This window comes from Plecotus auritus, assembly GCF_963455305.1.
Source record: "Plecotus auritus genome assembly, chromosome: 8".
In the NCBI taxonomy this organism is placed as follows: domain Eukaryota; kingdom Metazoa; phylum Chordata; class Mammalia; order Chiroptera; family Vespertilionidae; genus Plecotus; species Plecotus auritus.
Window position 1 is genome coordinate 120,756,533 of NC_137782.1, and position 15,685 is coordinate 120,772,217.

The window sequence follows — 15,685 nt, forward strand, 5'->3', positions numbered from 1 at the left end:
GGGATTGTTTTGCAAATAAATGAATCAGAACAACATCAACTTGATCAGTTAGAGCTCTAAAGCAGATGCAGATCAAAATATAGAAATTGTGAGACAAGACAGCTGAAGAATGATAGTGTCTGGAAGATGTCAAACACATTATCTATTGAGTAGGTGACTATGCACACATGCCATAGCTCAGTAAGTGGAAGCAAATTAAATTTCTTGTTTTTATTTCTATAGCTATATAAAATATATATCAATGTACATAAATATAAACAAGGAAATATAGATCATCTGATTAGAAGGAGAAGATTATTTTTGGCTCTATAATTCTTGCTGGTGACCTGTGCAGAAAGGATTTTGGAAGAATTACGGCCCACTGGGAAATTTCAGGTTTGCAAAAAATCTGGGGAACATCTCAGAAGAAAGATGCAGTTCTAGTGTAAATTAATTCTGAGCTGATATCACTCCTGGCCCTAAGTCTCTCCCCAGGTGTAATTAGGCACATCAGGAATAGAAGGTTATATCTTCCTGAAATGCCAATTTCTCTGTCAAGTCAGGATCAAATAGTTACTATTAATCAGTAAGAGTAAACCATACCTGACTTGTCCTGACACCCTGCATAAAATGGCTTGCTAGTTCTGACGAGGCTATCCTTGCTGATATCTCTCATGTATCTTCCATTCAATTCAGAGATGCTCTTTTATCAATGGTGTAGTGACCAGTGGACTCAGGTATTGATTCAAGGATCAATTATTGGTATAATTTGGTGCCAGTCATGTTTTCTGAATGGAAGAAATAGAGGGGAGAGAGACTTTTGCATGTGATTTGGAAAGGCTTTGTGTAGACAATGGACAGTCCTGCAGGTAATTTGCTTGTCTTCTAACTGAATTCGACATGCAGTGTCCCCATAATAAGCTCAGAGGGGATCTTTAGGACTAGAAGTTCTGCTCTGAGAGGCCAGACTCCAAAACTCTAATATGGATATTGAAATAGAAATCTCAGTGGATGATCTCAGCAGAAGAATGAAGGAAACACATAAAAAATCAGTGAACTAAAAGAAAAATAGAAAAAAAACACACCTAAATTTGAAAAGCAGAGTAAAAAATAGAGTGGGGGAAAAAAAAAGAGTCAAAAAAGAAACTTGTGAGACTGTAACAAAGGAACTAGTATTTGTGTCATTGAAGCCCCAAAAAGAAGAGAAGGAAAAGGGCAAAGTTGGGAAAGTACTCAAAGAAATAATGGTTGAACATTTCCAAAGTTCTGCAAGTCATAAATGTACACATTCAAAAAGCTAAGTGAACCTCAAACAGGAGAAACCCATAGAAATTCATGCCAAGACATCTTACAGTCAAACCTCTGAAAACTGAAAACAAAGAAAAACAATCTTGATTTAGTGAAAGAAATCGCTTTATGTTTTATGGTAAAAGGGTAAAAGCAATTTGAATGACAGTGGATGCAAATTAGAAACCATGAAGGCCAAAAGAAAGTGGAAAAATATTTTTTAAGTGTTAAATGAAAACTTATCTGTTCACCTAGAATCCTATATACAGCAAAAGTACCTTCGAGGAAGAGGGAGGAAGCAAGATGGTCTCAGATAGAGTTTTCCTAAGGGAATTAGTTGCTAGCAGGTCTACTATGAAAGAATGACTATATGAAAGGCTAAAGTGAAAGGAAGCAATAAAGAAGGAATTGTGGCACGTCATCAAAAGATAAGAAATGTGCCCTGGCTGGTGTGGCTCAGTTGGTTGGGCATCATCCTATGCACCAAAAAGTTTCTGGTTGGATTCCAGGTCAGGGCACACTCAAGCCCTGATAGGAGGTTATTGCTTTCATTTTGATGTTTCTCTCTCACTATTCCTCTCCCTTCTTTTCTCTAAAAAGCAATAAAAATATTATGCTTTTATTATTATAGAGATCTCAAGAGTGGAAACAATCTATTTGTCAACTTCTGAACAAGTAAAAAAGTGTGTACACATACAATGGAATATTATTTAAGTCATAAAGTGGGATGAAGAGCTGATACATGCTATAACATATATTCACTTTGAAGACATTATGGTAAAAGAAAGAAACCAGACACAAAAGTGCACTTATTATTGAGAAGATTTTAGAGACAGGAGAGGCGGTTAGGGAAAAGGGGGATCCATGGGGAGGAATGCATATGTGATGGGTGGAGAAGGCTCCAAGCCACCAGATGGTTTACAAGAATGTTTCAAGATAGGGGAAGAAGAAGAGGGGGGCACCAGGTAAGCTTTGAAACTTTGAATCTGATACCAGCCAGAGAAGGGTCCAATTAGAAAGTAGCATGAACAGACAAAGAACCTGCCAGCATTAAAAAACCCATAGAGCCCTAGCCAGTTTGGCTCAGTGGATAAAGCGTTGACCTGTGAACTAAAGGGTCCTGTGTTTGATTCTGGTCAAGGGCACATGCCTAGGTTGTGGGCTCGATCCCCAGTAGGGGGCATGCAGGAAACAGCCAATCAATGATTCTCTCTCATCATTGATGTTTCTTTCTCTCTCCCTCTCCCTTCCTCTCTGAAATCAATAAAAATATCTATATCTATACTAATAAAAGAGTAATATGCTAATTAGACCAGGAGACCTTCCAGAGACCTTTTGGATGTCCTTCCAGACAAAGCCACGGGCTTGGCTGGCCTGCAAACTGCCCCCAAATGGCCCTTAGCCCCTTGCCCAGGCCAGCTATGCCCCCCCAGTAAGGACCCCCCATCCCGATGGGGGTTTGGCCAGCCTGAAAATGACCCTCAGCCCCTCACCCAGGCTGGCCACACTCCCCAGCAGGGACCCCCACCCCAATGGGGTCACCCAGGCTAGCACTGCCCCCAGTGGGGACCCCCACCCCGAAGGGGGCATGGCCAGCCTGCAAACTGCCCCAAGCTCCTCAACCAGGCTGGCTCTGCCCCCCCAAGGGGACCCCCACCCTGATCTGGGACCCCTTCAGGGCAGACCAGCTGGCCCCCACCCATGCAGCAGGCCTCTATCTATACTAATAAAAGGATAATATGCTAATTAGACCAGGAGACCTTCTGGACGTCCTTCTGGACAAAGCCATGGTGGCAGGGCTGAGGCAGAGGTGGTTAGGGGCAATCAGGCTAGGAGGAGAGGGCAGTTGGGGGATGATCAGGCCGGCAGGGGGGGGGCAGTTGGGGATGAGCAGGCTAGCAGGGGGACAGTTGGGGGCAATCAGGCCAGTGGAGAGCAGTTGGGGGTGAACAGGCTGACAAAGGGGAGAAGTTGGGGGTGAGCAGGCTGGCAGGCAGAGTGGTTAGGGGTGATCAGGCAGGCAGGAAGGTGAGCAGTTAGGAGCCAGCGGTCCCGGATTGTGTGAAGGATATCTGACTACCAGTTTAGGCCTGGTACCACAGGGAAGGGGACTAAACTGGCACTCGGACATCTCCCGAGGGGTCCCAGATTAGAGAGGGTGCAGGCTGGGCTGAGGGACAACCCTCCCCCCATGCACAAATTTCATGCACTGGGCCACTAGTTTAAAAAATAAAATAAAACAAAAACCCATAGACAAAGAGACTCATGGGACTAGGGTTGTTTTTTGTTTGTTTGTTTGTTTGTTTTTTTCCACTTTGGAAGACAGTGGTTTTTTTCCCATTTTGGGGATCACTTCCCAGGGATTCCTTTTTGGGGATTTATTGTATAGGCTTGCAATAAATTTCCAAACTTTTGCTTAAAAAACTTTTAGTCTGTGAATTTTTATTCTTCAAACTTCATAGGACAAGAACCTGCAATGAGAGTTCCAGCTTGCCATTCAGGGTGTCATTATGATGACATATCTATGGAGTGTCTAAAAAAGTCATATCCATAGATTCAGAAAACTAGTGATTTCCAGTGGCTGAGAAAGGGTGGTGGTGAATGATTATTTAATAACTATAGGGTTTCTTTTTGAAAATGTTCTGTAATTAGAGGGTGATCATAATTGCACAGCATTGTAAATGCTCTACACACCATTAAATTGTACACTTTTTAATGGTTTCAATGGTGAATTTTATGTTATGTGGATTTTATCTTGGTTTTAAACAATTAGTCATCCTGTGAAGAGTGGTATGGTGGGATGCACTGCCAGAGCTGGCAAATGGTCCTCCAACTTGCCCCTATCACATCTTCCTTCCCAGCAATGCAAAATCCAACCCAGAAGCATACACCAGATTTAATAACTCTGGATTGGGGATTAGTTTCTCCTAATAAAGATTTTATCAGGCGAAATAGAGAAAAACCCAAGTGGAGTAATTAGACCTTTTCTGTTAGTTTATAAAACTGAAATTTCATCTGGTAATACAGAACTTTGTAGCTGGCTAAGTATTTTTATCTGCAATACTATTAGGAAGCAGGGGGAGAGAGTAGGAAGAGCAAGAAAATAGGAAGAATGAGGGATTCAGACCAGATGGGCTATAATTTGAACTCACTGGATGCTCACTTAGCCCTAGTTGTCTCATTTGTAGAATGGGGATACACAGTTCTGTGATGTAATGATTGGCAAGGGCCACCAGAGTTATTGCTATTATTGTTTTTGTGTATGTTTACCTGCATGCCAACCTTTGGAATCAGGAAGCTTGCTTTTTTTTTTTAATCCTAATTTTATCAATGTCAACATTGGAACCTGGGAGGATATCACTGAAGGCTATTCAGCCCAGAATTGGAAGATCTGAGGCTTCTGATTTCCAGCTTAGTCTTATCCTTTCTATCTTTCTTTTTAATCTTTATTGTTGAAAGTATTACATATGTCGCCTTTTTTCCCCATTGACCCCTTCTAGCCCTCCCACTCCCACCCCAGGCCTTCACCATCCTATTATCTGTGTTCATGGGTTATGCATATATGCATAAAGTTTTCAGTTGATCTCTTCCCAGCCACCCATCCATCCCCAGCCTTCCCTCTTATCCTTTCTATCTCCCTATAGAACCCACAGCATCTGCCTTGAGACTAATAAAGCCCCAGGTAGATGGAACTTTTTTTATTGGACACAATGCCCTGAAAGCCCTTTAAAAAGTATTTATTATTTGTTATTTATAAATCAGGAACACAAACCCTGAAAATATTTCTTTTACATTAGGTAAACAAAGTTGTGCAAACCAAGACATCTTAAAGTTCTCTCTTCCCTTTTCTTCCTTCTCTTTCTCTTGCCTGGACCTTGTTTAAACCTAGAGCAACTCTTTGTTTATACTGAACATATGCTGTATTATGACCCATAAAAGTGATGCTGGATAGCCTTGGTTCCCTATAGTTGTGTGGGGATTAGCACAGGCTCCTGGTACCAAAATCCCTCCAGGTGACAGGGTGCTCCAGGAAGGTCCTGAGATGGGACCCATCATAGTGAAAAATGATACTGGCTACACTTTACTAAATAGGATCGTCTACTTTCAAATGTTATCAAAGATAGGGTCTGCCCCAGCTCTGCTAGCACCATCATCCTATTGTAGTGACAGCTTGATGAGGAAATGATGACCTAGGATCTATAGTGAAAAGAACTTTGGCTTGGGAGTGAGGTTCAAGTCTGTCTCCGTTATTGTCTCCCCGAGTGATCGAGGCCTGAACTGGGTTAACATTTGATGTGTGTCTTATTCTAATGTGTGATGCTCATCTTGAGACCTAAGGCAATGTCTTTAAACTTGGGGAGGTATTTTGGCACCCTTAGCTTGTTTATCTGTGAAGTAGGGCTGTATATAATATGATGCTCAAGATTAATTGCAGATTTTATATTTTGAGACATGATACTGCATTGATATAATATTCTTATGTTAATTTTTCCTTTCAATAAATTTTTTTGTTTTTTTTATGGTTTCTTTTTGTTACCTTATTTTTTTTTGGACACTACTACAGATGTCCCCCGCCCTGCCCCCCGACCTTTGCCCACGTCCACCCAGCTCCTGCTTTCCCTTCCCTTTGGCCACCACCACACTGTTGTCTGGGTCTGTGTGTCATGCATACATGTTCTTTGGCTAATCCCTTCACCTTCTTTCATCCACTTCCCCTCTTCTCCCTTTCCTCTACAGTTGTCCATCTGTTCCATGTATCCATGCCACTATTTCTATTTTGTTTCTCAGTTTATTTTCTTCATTAGACTACACATATCACTGAGATCATATGGCATTTATCTTCGTTTGACTGGCATAGTTCACTTAGCATAATAATCTCCAGGTGCATACATGCTATCCTGAAAGGTAAGATTTCCTTCTTTCTTACAGTTGCCTGTCAACAACCTTTGGATCAAATTGACATGTTCTAAAAGGGGAACTTGAGATAATTATTTTTAAAATGTTATGATATTTTCTTGATTCTAAAATGTCTATGACATTAGAAAATACTATTGTTTTGATAACAGCTTTTCCAGGAAAAAGATTCACACTCAAAAGTAAACAAAACATATCAATGAGCTGAAAACATATATTTACACAATAAATATTATTTTAATTTTTAATATATACTAAAGTCTAAAATTTTTAGCACCTAAGATTTCTTCATATTCAAGTTCTAAAAATTAATTCACATTTGATTCCTATTTTGATTTGTGATTGTGACCCATTTCATTCCATACAATTAACCATATAATTCTTGTGGTATGATGAAGACTGAGGTTTTATCTACATTTTTCATTTGAATAAAATAATAGTGTGTTTTTTAAATTGAAATATGTATCACTGAAAATAGAGGCCACTGGGAACTTCTGACAGATTTCTATGCCATTCTCATAGTCCTTCACTATGCGAGAGTCAGCCATGTCAATCTCTTCACTTTGCAACTGTTGAATATACCCTGAAAGGTTTGACAATTACAATAGCCATTTGGGGATCATAATATTAGAATTTTAATGGTTACCTCTTATCAACCTTGGGAAACAGTTTTAAGTTTTGTTTATGATTTCCAGAGATATAAGCAAAAAATGACCCAGGTCAAGCCAGTCTTGCAAAATAAGCTTAATTAAGCTTTATTGGTATGACTAAACTGGCTTTGTCTGCTCAGGGAATCTTCAAGGCTGGTCTCTGTTTTTTATTTTAACAATATTGAATACTTAATTTTTTTGAGTTCTACATTTATAGGATTTGTGCATGTAAATGAAGCGTTGCTTTCCTAATATCCTAATTGAATCTCCCAAGTTAACTTCGTATGGTTCTTTAAAAAGTACCCATCATCAAAGTTTTTTCTGAGTATCGCAACCTCTAGGATTGAAGTGCCAGAGTATATATGCTGCCAGTCTTTTCTCAGAGTGCATCTTTGTCTTCGTGATTAGGATGTGTTAAAGCATACTACCAAGGCCATCTTAGTGATGCCAATGCTATAAAACAAAAAGAATAGTTTTTAAAACTTTTAGAAGAAAACCTTTCAATATATTCTGTTTTCATCCTTGCATAATATTTATACTTTTCTAAAGAGGAAAATTGTCTTAAAATACATATCAGTACTTCTGTTGTAAAAATAAATGATTACAATAGAATAAATGCTACATATAATTAGCAAATCTTTTGTGAAATTTATAACAATAGTAAAAACAACAATACTCTGTATGTATCCCATTTTATCCACAAAGCTAAAACCTTATACAATAAACACTATCTAAACAGATACTTCTATAGTAGCCGGTAATTGCAGTACCTGGCACATGTTAGGAAACACTTCTGTAAGTGTCTTAATGATAAATGGCTCCATAGTTTTAGGTGCCTTTTCTTTTAAAGTCCAATGAAGTATTTGGGTGTTGCTTTATAAGGTATTTTGTAAGTTGGTTATTCTTCCAGTGATATAAGTTTGCTTTCGCTTTAAAAAGTAAAACTTCCTTGCTACTTTAATGCTATGCTCTTTTGTATTTATCATCTATTTTATGTATTCTACTTCTAGTGTTGCATCTCAGTGTAATTTTGAATGGAGATGAAATGCAAATATAAGTTATAATTCAACTGCACGTGGCAATTGCTGTGCAAATAACTGAATTGAGGCACTACTCTCAGAAGCAGATACTTTGTTACATGGCACAATTCATGGGTGCTCAGCACTGAGTCCTACATTAGCAAGTAAATCGATTCTCCAGGATTGGAAAGGTTATTTTTATGGGAGCTTGAAGACACACGTTAGTTTGGAGATAGTTATGATATGGGAAAAAGATTTTTTTAAAATAAAAAAGAACCTATAAATATAAATGCATGCATGTGTGGGACAGTGGGACATTCTCCTTCCCCTCCCCTCCTCCCCCCTTCTCCTCCTCCTCCTCCTCCTCCTCCTCCTTCTTCTTCTTGTCAACAATGCCTTCACCATAATGTAGAAGCTAAGGCAATGAAGTAAGTGTCTGAGAGCTATTGATGGTGCAAGGATCTCTCCAGGCAAAATGGTGAGATGTTCAGTTTTTCTCTGGTAACTGGATTCTTGCTACAAATCTTGGCCACCATATCCTTTTCCATTAAACATACATATTCCTTCTCTAAAACAATGTTCCACAAATTTCAGTGTTTTACTTTCTAACTCATGCAATTCACAACTATCCACAAACTCTGTGTAAAACTAGACTTGCAATCAAATACATTCAAACAGGCCCCTCAACCCCCAGTTCCAACATTGATAAGCAAAGACAGAAAATCATGCTTTGTTTCAGAATTGTTAGCATAGGATAGGCACAAAAGAGTACATTGGCTTCAGTCCTCATTACCTAAACACAATTTAATTTAAAAATTGCCTTGAAAATTAACAAGCAATATATTTAAATCTTTGTTCCTAACAATAGTTCCTTGTGCAGTGTAGCTAACTGATAAAAAAAATGCTAAATCTTACTATATGATTTTGATTTTTAATCCAAAAGAATATAATTAGCTGAAAACAATGATTATGTGTTCCATCACCCTGATTTTCGGTTCAAGGCTTTCTGAACGAAGTCAATGAGCAATACCTTAACTTCCCACATACTTTAGTTTTAACCTGGAGCTTATTGGGAAAAAAAAATGTTCCCTCTACTATCCTGGGTCTGCCTTCTCTTTGAGACTGAAGCACTCCACTCCTGATAACATCAGTAACAGGAACCAATACTGTGCTACAACACACAAACCTTCTGAAAGAGTTGCTTACAGATAAGGGCGGGGAGCTGCCACTAGCTTAGCCTATTCATGTTGCAATCTGAAAACATTAATCCGCTAGACATCTTCATTTCCTCAGTCCCCTTGCTATGCCCCCAATTTAGAGAGAAAAATCTATGTCTTGTACTTCTAAGTGGAAATTCTCAGCTGATTGCTGATAAACTGGGCACTGTAGCTGTCAGCAAGCGATATTATACAACCCTGGGAAATGTCCCTCACATCACATGTCAGTTGACTTTGCATTGAGTAAGCTGCACTCCTAACAGCAGGTAATTGTCTTTTTTTTCTGTCTCTAGCAATGCATTCTCTGTCTTCCTGGTGCATAAAGCCCCACTCCATCCACAAACATGCACTCATACATGTTTCTGCTGCAGAATAGGACAGCTAGATTCCAAGCCATTGTTTTTACAAATAAAAAGGCTAAGGCAAGACTGGAGTAAGACAAAATACTTAAAGAATAAGTTCAAAATAATCAAGGTAAAAAAATTGAGGGTTTGAGAATGAGGGCCACGTGACAAGTTTAGGATGAACTTGGGTCAGGTCATCAATGAAAGGTTCTTGTCCACCACTGGTTCTTAAGGCAGAAAACAGCTTGCTCAAATAATTATATAACTTATATAAATGAATGATCAGATGCATGAGCAGAAGGGAAAACAGGCAGATGAATGGAAAATTCTGGTAGCTATTAGAGAATTAAGGTTGAACATTAGGGCCCAGATGATGCTCCGAACAATAGCTAGGATTTCTCCCAGAGATGCTGAATGTACAAGGAGGATTAGCAGCCAATATCTCATTTCAAGAACCTTTGAGTATCTATAGGGTTTCACTAGGACCCTGGTATCAGATGCCCAGAAACAGAGCATAATAGGATAGATTTACTTTTGCATAATAGGATAGATTTACTTTTTCCAATCAGATTTTCAGACTTATTTAGAGTAATAACAAATCAAAGTTTATGCCATTGAATAAGAAATAAACTTTTAAAAAGAACTTCATGAAATTGAACTTATTATTTTGCTCTACTATGTATCTGTCAAACAGTAAATAACTAAAGATTATATTACTAGAGGCCTGATGCATGAAATTTGTGCAAGGGGCTCATCCCTCACAGCCCCAGCTGCCTTGGCCAGCCCTCACAGCCCCTCACAGCCTCGGCTGGCCCTCCCAGCCCTGGCTTCATTCAGAAGGTCCTTTGGACAGTCGTCCAGAATGTCATCGGATGTTCGTTTGGCTGTTTGGTCTAATTAGCATATTAGCTCTTTATTATATAGGATTTGCTATGTGCCAGACTAGATACTAAAAATTTTTTGTTTTAACTCATATATTTTTATTTATCAGTATGGTATTTATCATTTTGATCTTCATTTTACACACGAAACTAAAGTACAATCTCCCATAGTTATAGTCATTTGACAGTGTTACATAATGAAAATCATTTGAGTATGTTATACTGATTGTACATATGTTACATGTGACTATGTTATAATAACAAAATCATTGACTATTTTGTATAGTCAAATTCTTGGTAAACCCAGGATTTGATTGCAGGTAGTCCAGGCTCTAAATCACAATAATATGATAACTAGGTAAACTGACAGAGCAATGAGTTTAAAGACCCTGATGAGAAGTTCAGAATATCATGTACCTGAAGGATGAAGAATTTGTACAGGGCTGAGAGCTCATTGGTTCAATGACATTTATGAAAGGCTGTAACTATAACCCAAGGTATCAATACCAAGATATTAGAGATTTATTAACTAAGTACAGTAGTCCTCCCTTAACCATGGGTTTGCTTTCTGTAGTTTCAATTATCTGAGGTCAAACATGTCTGAAAATGTTAAATGGAAAATTCCATAAATAAAGAACTTATAAATTTTAGCACTGTTCTGGGTACCTTGAAATCTTGCACCATCCTGCTCCATCCCATCCTGCAATCATGCTTTCTTCCAGTGTAATCACACTGTAAATGCTATCTACCTTAGTATCTACCTCAGTATCAGATGGACTGCTGCAGTACTGCAGTGCTTGGGTTCATATAACCCTTACATTATTCAATAAAGGCCCCAAAGAGCAAGAGTAGAGATACTGGAAATTCAGACATGCCAAAGAGAAGCCATAAAGTGCTTCCTTTATTGCAAAGGTATGTCTGTATAGGGAAAAAACAACAACATAGTATATATAGGGTTTCGTACTATCCACAATTTCAGGCATCCACCTCGGGTCTTCGAATGTATTGCCTGCATATAGGGGGCAACTGCTGTATTTTTTTCCTTTAATAAATCAGCCTGGATTTATCTTCATCAATTTGTCTAAAATCTTTTAAAACTGTTTCTACTTTATCTGTGTATGAAAATGGAAATACTAACTTTGTGACAGTTGAAAAACAAATGGCCCCTAGAATTTCCTTGAGAAAGCCCACCTATTCTTGACTTTTTAAATTCTAAATAAAATTCTTAGAACTGTGTCATCACTTCATCAGCAGTGCATCAACCCAGCTGGACCAATAATATTAAATATAGCATAAATAAAGAGAGAGTTGTTTTCCAGAAAAAAAAACACACACAAAAGCTAGAAGGGGGGATTCATATCCGTACTGGGAAATTTGTCCTGGGACTCAATGGCATTGAAAACAGGTAAATCCCTAGCACTGATGCCATGTCACAGAATCAACAGCCATATGCATCCTCACCCTTGCAGCAACAGCCATTTATTTGTAAGAGATGAAAAGACTCCATTACTCTCTTCCTGAATGAGCATCATCAGGCAGATTTGTCATCTCTCAATGAAGAAAACTTCTACTGCTTTTTATAGCTTGGAGTGTCCAAGAAGCTTCCAATTAGATTTGGACAGAATGGAGAAACTAGAAGAGCTGAGAAGATAATCCTTAGTGAAGGGAATTAAGTTTGCTCCTTAAGAAGACTTTAACATAGATACAGCTGAGTAGGCCACAAAACTAGTTCTTTGCCAGAATAGTTACATCAAATTCAACAAATGTTTATCATATATTGATCACAACTATTGCAGAGGCCTAAAAAAGCTAGACCTCATTGCCTTAATAAAGTTATTCCAAAAGTGAATATAGAGCATAAGAAATTAGATTTTGACACAAGATGGAAACAAAGTAGTAGCAGGGCCTATGTAGTTGAGATTGATAATCGTTTTAAGAAAGTAAACTATGTATGCACGCATATGAGCAAAACCAATGGATACAATAAGGGGGGGTAGAGTGGTGAGGGCATGTGCTAGGGGGTGGGGGCAGCTGGGGAGAAGTCAATGGGGGAAAAAGAAGACTTATGTAATACTTTAAACAATAAAGAATTTACATTAAAAAAATAAGACATAGAATTTCAAAAAAAAAGAGAGAAAGTAAACTAATTTATCCTTAAAAGGTGTATGCAACCAGGTAAGAAACTGGGCTATGGGATTAGACAACTGGGTAATAGCACCGTTTGTGGCTTAGAGAAGGTTCTGTCTCAAAATACACCTGTCTCTGTAGAACCAGCTACTGGGAAAAAGTGGGTATTTTGGTATGAAGGCTGAGGAACATCACTGGTGGGAAGGGATTCGTTGTACTCTGAACCTCTTCCTTTTGGAAATTTAATGTTACAGAACTTTGTTAAGGTGGTTGAGGTTAACTAGTAGTAAAGAACGTGGATGACCCACACAGATTTTCCCAGGAGGGAAGGGGAATTAGCACGGGTGACAGAATTTCCACATTAAGGCAAGAAGAATGTGGGCCAGTGGCTGGCTTAGGAACAGTGTGTGGCTGAGGCCAGAGACCCTCTGCAGTCTAGCCACCTTGAGCTGGCAGAGGGCGCTGGGAGCCGCGGCTGAGGCGGCAGCTCAGAATGACAAGCACTGACACTGAGGACAGAGCACTGGGTTCTTTTCTGTCCAGCACAGGAGTCTGCCAGTTGGGGTGTGACTGAAGCAGTGACAAAAGAAAAAGCTTACTTTATGGGATCCATTTTCAACAGTCACTGTGTGGATCTGTGCCCACTAGAGGATGAGCCGGGAATGATGTAAGACCAAACTACTTTCCCACTGCAATGGGAGGAAGGTGACGTTTGGAGGAAGGGGTTCTGAAGCTTGGACTCCTGTGTGTGTGTGTGTGTGTGTGTGTGTGTGTGTGTGTGTGTGTGTGTGTGTGTGTTCAATGCAATACTGTTTACTGAGCCCTGTGTGATGATAAAGGTATGTTCTTAGTGGCTGCTGATTACAGGCTTGAATGAGAGAGTAAATAGTTTCTTACATACATGTATACACTGAATGCCACTTTGTAATTCACTTTTATATACATGATCTCATCTGATTTATATGGCATTATTCCATTTTACAATGATGAGTCCAAAATCCCAGTAATAGAGACAGTTAATGGCCAGAGAGAGGAGATAGGATTGGAATGTGCTGATCAAAATTCAGTGTTCTAAATTCATCTTCATTACCCAAATCTAATCTGGTCATCACAGTGTTTAATCTCCAAGAGCGTTGCCTGTCATCATTAGAATAAATTATAACATATACAGAAAGATTAGCATGGCCTGGACCCTGGTAGATGCTCCAGGCTCAGGTATGGCCACCCTCCCACCCCTCTCTTCTCATGCACACTGGCCTTCATGCAGACACTCACACTTATGTTCCCTTAGCATCTTACTCCTTCATGAAACCTGGCGGACTTAGTTTTATTAGAACTCACTAGTACCTATATATTTACTATGACTCCCGAGCTAGACTGTAAGTCTCATGTTGCAATTCCAGACCTGCATTGTTTACTCAGCCTATGCCCAGTGCATCACACAGGATTTGGCACATAGGAAGTGCTCACTACATGTTTCTTTATTTACATACTAACTTAAAACTATTGACAAAATTATCTTTCTATGACCGTGGATAGCTGCTGCTCCTATGCCATCATTCTGATAGCAAACAGACTACATCCATCTTCTTGCTTAGCCTGGATAACTTCTGCTCATTCTTCCAAGTCCAATTTAAGAATCTCTGGGACAGTTATTTCTCTCTCTCTTCTCATCTTCTCTCATATTTGCTGTTAGAATCCCACCATCAACATCTGATTGTGTTCACTGTTTTTCTTTTAAAAATATGTATATTTCATGAGTATTTTTTCTATTACTTTAATAAGATTTAAAATATTTTTAAAAGAAATTCTGAACATCTTCTTCCTATTTCTTTACAGAGCCTGCTGGGCGACTTAAAAGTGATGTGTAGCAACTTGCTGACATTGACTTGAACAAGTAGTTAGAGAACAGTTGGGAGTCAAGCAAGGTGGACAGCAGTTGGGAGACAATGGTTTTTGACAGAGCGCATTGTCTGGAGCTGATCAAATAAAAGGCTGAGGAAGATGGTCCCTTTTTATTTATTTCCTGTAGGAGGTTGCATGTCTAGAGATCATGGTAAATATTTTGAAACATTCAAGTAAATAACAGAGTAGATATTTGTCTCTTAGGATGTATCTGTGAGCAATGTACTGGCAAAGTCAATCTGAAAACTAATAAGAAAGTCAAAGTTAATAAGAGACATATTGTTTGAGAACTGCAAACACAATATTTACAGAAGTTCTAATTTAATCTCATATGAAAAAGCAACACAGAAAATGAAGTAAAACCCATTGGAATTTAAATCACAATCATCTGTATATTTGGCCTCTTTTATTCAAATATTTTTGGAGTTTTTAGACATTGAATTTAATCAACCCAGCAGAGCAAAAATTGGCAATCTGATAGAAAGAGAACAATGGAATAGACTTGCTTCTTTCACATGAATGGAACTTTCAGACTGAGGAAAACTATTTGTTCCCTATTCGTTCCATGTCATGAATCCATAGAACTGAATAACCTTGTTCTGAAAATCTTTTCCAAACATTGAACATGAGGCTCTTATTCTCAAAATCCTGTGGCCCAAACTGTATTGAGCTGAAAGGGTTGCTTTTTTCTTTCTAAATTGTGAATTCTGGGGCCCAGAGAAAAAAAAAAATTTGCGTGCCTATGTTTGGCTTTTATAAGGCACATTTCAAAGGTGGAAGGATAAAAGAAGAAATACAGGAAGATGCTATTGTGAACAATCATATTTTCAAAATACTATTTGACAAAACATGAAAATCCTTCAGCTACAGTTCAGCAAAATGCATTTTTAAACAGACGTGACCTAAGTAGAAATAAAGATGAACTCTCTGCTTCAACCTGCTTCCAGAATCAGCCTTCTTTTTCCTGTCTATTTCAGCTTTGGGTCATGCTGTTGCTGGCTCCTCTTAAAGTATTAATGTGGCATCTGAGTTATGAGTAATCTGCGAAACCAATATCAGCTCCATGAATTAGGAGCTGTATCAGGTAAACCAAGACAAAATTTGTTGGAGAATGGAAACATAGGTAAGAGCAGTTTTGAAAAGAGACAAGGAAATTATGGTTCCAGGCTTATTTTCTGTGAGGAAAAGTTTGATGATCATTGCAAGGCAAGAAAATAGTTTTTGAAAGGAATAGAGATAAAAAAGGCCAAACTCCACGTTCTCCCTTTTTGAAGTAGATGCATTACAGGTAGTTTAGTTCAATGGTGTGATGAGATCTTGGATCCCTATTGATTTAGGATCCTTTGGTGCCATAAAGGAAGG